The sequence below is a fragment of the Limulus polyphemus genome, unplaced genomic scaffold (assembly GCF_000517525.1).
Source record: "Limulus polyphemus unplaced genomic scaffold, Limulus_polyphemus-2.1.2 Scaffold11, whole genome shotgun sequence".
In the NCBI taxonomy this organism is placed as follows: Eukaryota; Metazoa; Arthropoda; class Merostomata; order Xiphosura; family Limulidae; genus Limulus; species Limulus polyphemus.
Genome location: NW_013665621.1, coordinates 1,028,340 through 1,034,847, shown reverse-complemented (window position 1 = coordinate 1,034,847; position 6,508 = coordinate 1,028,340).

The following is a 6,508-nucleotide window of genomic DNA, read 5'->3' as shown; positions in this document are numbered from 1 at the left end:
AACAAACAAACCTTACCAAGAACTAGAACAGTGTATTTTTTAGGAGGAATATTGCTTCTTGATGGAACATCTCGTACCTCACAGCTTTATTCTAACTATTTCAGCCGTCATCTGCAAAATGCACAGCTTGAGTAGAGCATTAGTACTGATAACACCAGCTGTATTACTAAGGAATCGATTTACTCAATCTTAGTAGGTCTTGAACGTAAGACGTACTTACGACTTAGAGCTGAAACTTTAAATTTTATGTTTCTGAGATATCGCATATAGTTTTTCGTACAATGACTATGACATAATTTTCTCTTTGTACATATTTTAGGCATTCTGCCAAATGTTTAGTGTTGTTATATGTGTGTTTATGACCAACTTGTATGACTTTTGGTAGAAAAAAATTAAAATAGTCCTTTTTTCAAAATGTTCGTAATAACGTGTAAATGTGTTTTGTTAGTTACTTTTTTAAAGTACTATTGAACTTATTCTCAAAATAGCGTTTGGATCATCTGTTTAAAACCCAAAATTAAAACCTTAACTAAAAACACGCTATTACTTCATGAGATAAACCAAAAATCAGATGAAAACGGAAAACAGTTCAATGAACATCTTCCAGAGTAGGATTTACCCGAGGAAATTTATAGATTAACTTTTTTAGTTAAGTCACGCAAACCTAAACACAACAAACTGGATCAGTTTTATCATTTTACTTACAAACATTCCTATAGGATTGAATGTGTTATATTAAAACAATTTTGAATAAGCAAATTACAGCCGATATATAGTTACGGTAAAACGAATGTATCAGAATTATATTTCAATGTTGTTAGGCGTTATGCAGGTAGTTTGATGCCCCCCAAAGCTAAGCGTCTTTGAAAAAGACATATAACAATTGTTTGTTTGTTTTCCGATGCAAAATATACAAACACTCAGGTCATAAAGATGTGTTCAGATTAACATTAGGATTTACAGGCAGGGATTAACTTGGAGTCCCAGGACCATTCAGTAAGAGACCTGTAACAAGTTGTATAGTTATGGTAAGCGAAGTGCAGTTCTTATAACAGGTGAGAACCCAAGAACAGAAAGGTAAATAGCAAAATCCGTTCGCTACCCCTGACAACAGAACGCAACATAACCTTGAAAGGTCTCTGACTGGAAAAGCGACAGAAGTTACGTGTCCTAAAGTTACTTCTTGGCATATCCTTTCAATCGTCACATGCCACAACCAGCTGAAGAATGAAATGGGCGTTTATGCTATTCCATAAGAAGTCGATGTATGCAGCACCTATAGATTTTTGGGATCGGACTCTTAAACAAGCAATGGGAAACCGTCGTCTTCTCACAAGAGAAGGTTTATGGAAAGAAGAATAGAGGAGTAACGAGCTTTGTCTCGGATACTTTACAACAAAGCTTTTTGTAATGAAAACTCCGCTGCAGAGTTATTGTCAATATGCACGGTCGTAGACAGAGCACGACTGCACATGGCGATAAGGAGTGTTTTGAAATAGCGAGGCTCCATAATCGTTTTAATATAACGCACCCAACAACAACAACCAGAAAACCAGGTCATTATGAAATGAAGAAGTAATCCTAGAATAAGAAGCATCTGTTTAAAAGTAACTTTTGCAGCTGAATAAACTAAAGTAGATTGATAGCAATTACTTTTCTTTCTTTTTTCAAACCAGATAAAATTTTGGTATTTTGCTTGGATTTATGTATCGATGTTCTAAATCTACAACAATTTTGTATTACTTATAATTTTTACTTTTTATCCATTGTAAATAGTTTAAGTTCTCAACTTTGAAGTTAAAATGTATAATGGATATTTGTTTAGTTAAAAATATGCAAGATTTAGACATTTCTTATTTTTCGAAATCGATGAGGAATTTTTGTGCGTTAGTAAATTGAATACAAGAAAAGCAAATGAGAAATCCTAGGAATGTCTGAAAATTTGATACCAAATACATGGAAATCGCATTCGTTGTAATCGCAAATAAAAATGTAAACAAATGATATTTTTCTACACACTATTCAATCTTTCTGAATAAGATTTATCGGTTAAAACACTTCCAAAACAATCCAATGTATAGCTTTGTATTCAACAACAAACAAACCTATTCATCTCTAAATTAACTAAAGATAACACAGGCCTGCGATGGTTGTATTGTCTTGAAATGTTTACATGTTCTACAGAAATTCCTGTACCCTGAATCCGAAAATGATATCCATTTTTCTCCATCCCGTACAGAATTTTCACAAAACGTCATAACGTCATACATAAAAGAAAGACCACAACATGTACTTTTGAGACTAAAAGACGTAGATTTCACAAAAAATCAGGATGAATGAGGATGCATATTCGTTTGACATCAATGTTCTTCCCTTTTCTTCAGTTTGTTTGTACTTTTTGTTAACAAATATAATAATAAAAAAATTTCATTGTGGTAAACGAAATAATAATTTGATCTAACTAAGAGTTTTTCTTCCAGATTTGGAAAAAGATCTCACGTGATAGAAAAAATTAATATTATTTTCGAAATTTGCGGAACTGATTTATGGAAAATCCGTTATTAAAACCAAAACAACTTTCATGAAGTTTAAATTCACAGGCTTGGTTTAGTTTTAGTTTCAAGTTTACAGTTGTTTCGGTTTAATCCTTAGGTGCGAACTCGAGTAGAATTCGAGGTTCTCAGGAAAACGGGGGTGTTCAGAAACAGATTTCTCTTCACCTCCTCGCGGTTTGAGGTTTAGTGGGAGGAGCTACGTGAGAAAAAAAACGGGGGGGGGAGGTGAGCAAGCAGAAATCCAAAAACCACAGACGACTCAGTTGTAAGTTTCTGCACTAAATTAACTTTTCATTAGTAATAGATGACTGATATGTCGGCAAACCCATTGGGTGGGGATCTATAAATCTAATACCCCAGAATTTTGCTGTAGGAGGAAAACGAAATCAAAACTCTTCGCCAAACATGCTCATATTTCAGGCCTTAGAATCATTGTAATGTGACTTTCAATACCTCTTTTAGTTGGTAAAAGAGTAGCTAAAGAGTTCGCAGTGGGTGGTGTTTACTAGCTGCCTTCCATCTAGTCTGTCACCTCTAAATTAGGGAGCGTTAACACAGATAGCTGTCTTGTAGCTTTGCGCGAAATTCAAAAATAAACCATTACCAGACTTACCTTTAACTTGCACTTGGATAAGCTTTTGACGAATAAAATAATGATGCTCATTGTAAGCACCATCAGAGAGTATATTCTGATCTATCAGCACACAGAAAACACCATGATGAATTCTTAAATATCCATTTCATTTATCCAATGTCAATATTTCTGATAAGACGTAAAAGAACCGGTGTATACAGCTTTATAGTTAACATTGTTGCCTACAAGCTATTACAATGAGTTACATCTATTGTTTCAAGAAATACCGATAATAAATGACTGTAATGTTATCATTGTAACAAAAATGAATAAGTTACAGCAGAGAGCACGTCCTCATGAAATTCATTTTTTAAATCAACTTGAATCATTATATATATATAAACATACATAAAAGTTAATATACCAGGTAACATTTATAGAGCCATTATTATTACAAAGCTTTTTCTTTTGCAGTGTTAGAGTGAAATTATATTATTGTTTCACTATATTCCATTTCCAGGTGTACTTCTTTCAGAAGTTTGTTAATAAACATGAAAATGCTATGTTTTTATAGTTTTGATGTGAAGTTGGAATTTTAGTTTCAATGGTCATCTTATCGGTGATGTTTTTTTCAGTAGTATATTAACAAACGTGTATTACCATTGTTAAACGTTTTGTAGATTTTAATGTGAAGATGGAGCTTTAGTTTCAGTGGTTACATTTTCTGCTATACTTGTTTCAGAAGCTTATTAACAAACATGAAGATGATATTGTTTGTTGGCTGTTGTTGTTGTTTTTTTTGGGGGGGAGGTTTGGCGATTTGCATGAAAAGTTGGAGGTTTAATTTTAAGTGGTTACTTTATAAGTTTCCTCTTTCAGGAGTTTGTTGAATATATTTGTAATTAACCTATAGTGAACAGGAACGTTCCGATAACGAAAGCTGACAAAATGTGCAAAACCAGATTTGCAGAAAGAGTGAAAAACACTTAGAATGGTAAGTTGTATTTAAAAGAGGTTTTATCCAAACGAGACACGAGTATAAAGTTAATTTGGTTCACATTCACAACCATCAGTCTGAGTATTCAGCTGATTAGTGATAATGCAATATGAGCAAATGGGTTTTATGTTTCAGGGAACTAGTAGTTGCAGTAAATTAAATCTGTAAAACTGGTAAAAGGGGAAATTATGCATTATGTTTACAAATCTTTCACAAAAGAACAGAGTAGCAACAAAATGAGAAACATGATAAGAAGGCTTCAGGGCGTCAGTGAAGAGTCAAAGTTAATCTGTCTCTACGCATAAAGGACTATATATATATATATATATACTCCAAAATCTAAAATCAATCTAGGCGAAGACTTCGTGTCACTTGAGGCGAGATATAAGGTTTGTGGATAGGTAGGGTAATAAGATGATAGTAACTTTCAAGGGTTTTCTGTGTGTATGTGGGTTTCTAACAGAACTTGCTGGGCAACGATCGTGTATGAGAATTAGACGATCAAACCAGTGAGAGGAGAATACAGAATTATCTTTGTAGTAGTGTAGGCACTGTTTACTGACAAACAAAACGTTGTTATATAGAAATTGCTGGTAACGTTATTTTCCATTTGCTATCGCTCATAGCCTAAGGATGTAATCAAAAGTTCTACTTCCCTATCACTCAACACCATTAATAAAAGTAGATGCTCTTACGTATTGTTAGACGAAAAATAACTCAACACCATTAGTAAAAGTAGATGCTCTTACGTATTGTTAGACGAAAAATAACTCAACACCATTAGTAAAAGTAGATGCTCTTACGTATTGTTAGACGAAAAATAACTCAACACCATTAGTAAAAGTAGATGCTCACACTTATTGTTAGACGAAAAAGAACTTCTTCAAGAAGTTAATTAATTTTTAGCTGCACCTTCTTCAGAAATTAGAATGTTTTAAAAATTTTATATTTAATTGAGAAAGGAATAATATAAATTAAATGTGTACCTTAATTGAAAGTTAATTATAAAAGTATTTAGAGGATCTAAAAACGAACAGAAAACAAAAACAACTAAATTTAAATGTTTTTTGTTGTTTTTTCAAAACAACTTGAGAAAGTATATTCAGATATAGCCATGTCCCCCTATATTTTTTTGCATTATTAAAGATTTGAGGGGTTAAAATTCTGCGGGTGTTTAGGCAGAACTAATTAAAATTTACAGGCGTTGAGACGAGTATCTATTTATTTTTCGTATTATAAGCTGTTGTTAAACACTCTTGTATCATAATTATTTATAGAGTTGATAGCTGTGTCTGAATCTTGAGCCCCTCCGTGGCACAGAAACAAGTCTGCGAACTTATAACGCTAGAAACCGAGTTTTGATATCCGTGGTTGGCACAGCACATATAGCCCGTTGTGTAGCTTTATGCTTAATTACAAATATATTGACTCTAGCGTGACTTAGCGGTTAACTTGTTGAATTGAGAGCCGAGGATCCCAGGTTCCAGACGTCGTGCTGTCACACACTTTTAGCAGTGGGAATGTTATTTATTTCTTTTCAACAGGCGAGATTTATTTATCTATAATGAAAGGAACTTAAACTGTATTCAAATTAGATGTAGTTCCGCAGGATCCCCGAAAGTGTTCTGTTTCGTGAGAAAATAAAACCAAAATTAAAAGTAACAAATATTTTTATTTCTTGCTTTTGAAGTTCCTATGTCATGCTGTGTCGTAGCCTACAGAGTGTATAATTATTCTCGTGATTCATAGGCATGCGCATGTTTTATTGACGTCAAACTCACAACAGTACAAATTACAATATTAAGCGTCCCTTACGTGACGTCATTTTAGTCTCCACTGACTGACTGACAGACAACACACTACTGTATAATGGTGCAAATGGTTAAAATAGGTGGCTCCTCCGGGCAGCCTTCGGCACTCTTTTGGAGAAATTAAACGATGAAAAACTTAAATTTTCTAGTGAAGAACAAGGTTTTCCTGGCTAATTAACATGTGTACAACAAAAGTATTTATTCTATCTATTATTACTTTAGAGTTTAGCTAAATATTTTGCATTAAATACAGAATAATATTGTAGAATAATCTTGATTAAGCTAATGATAAAAATATATATAATTTCCATTCCTTTTTATATATACATAAAATTCATATCTTGTGCTGATTTTAGAAAAAAAAATAGCCCCATTTTATTTCGAAGTGTGGGAATTATTTTAGCAACAGTGGATTTGTTTATCCCGAAAAAAATTATCAGAACGAAATAGTCATAATCTAGTTTCAGTTATAAAAACGAATAAGAGAATACGTTTATTTCGCCGAAAGGGGGCCAAAGGCCGCCTGGAGTGGTCACCTGTTTTAACTACACTGTAGTGTGTTGTCTCTCAG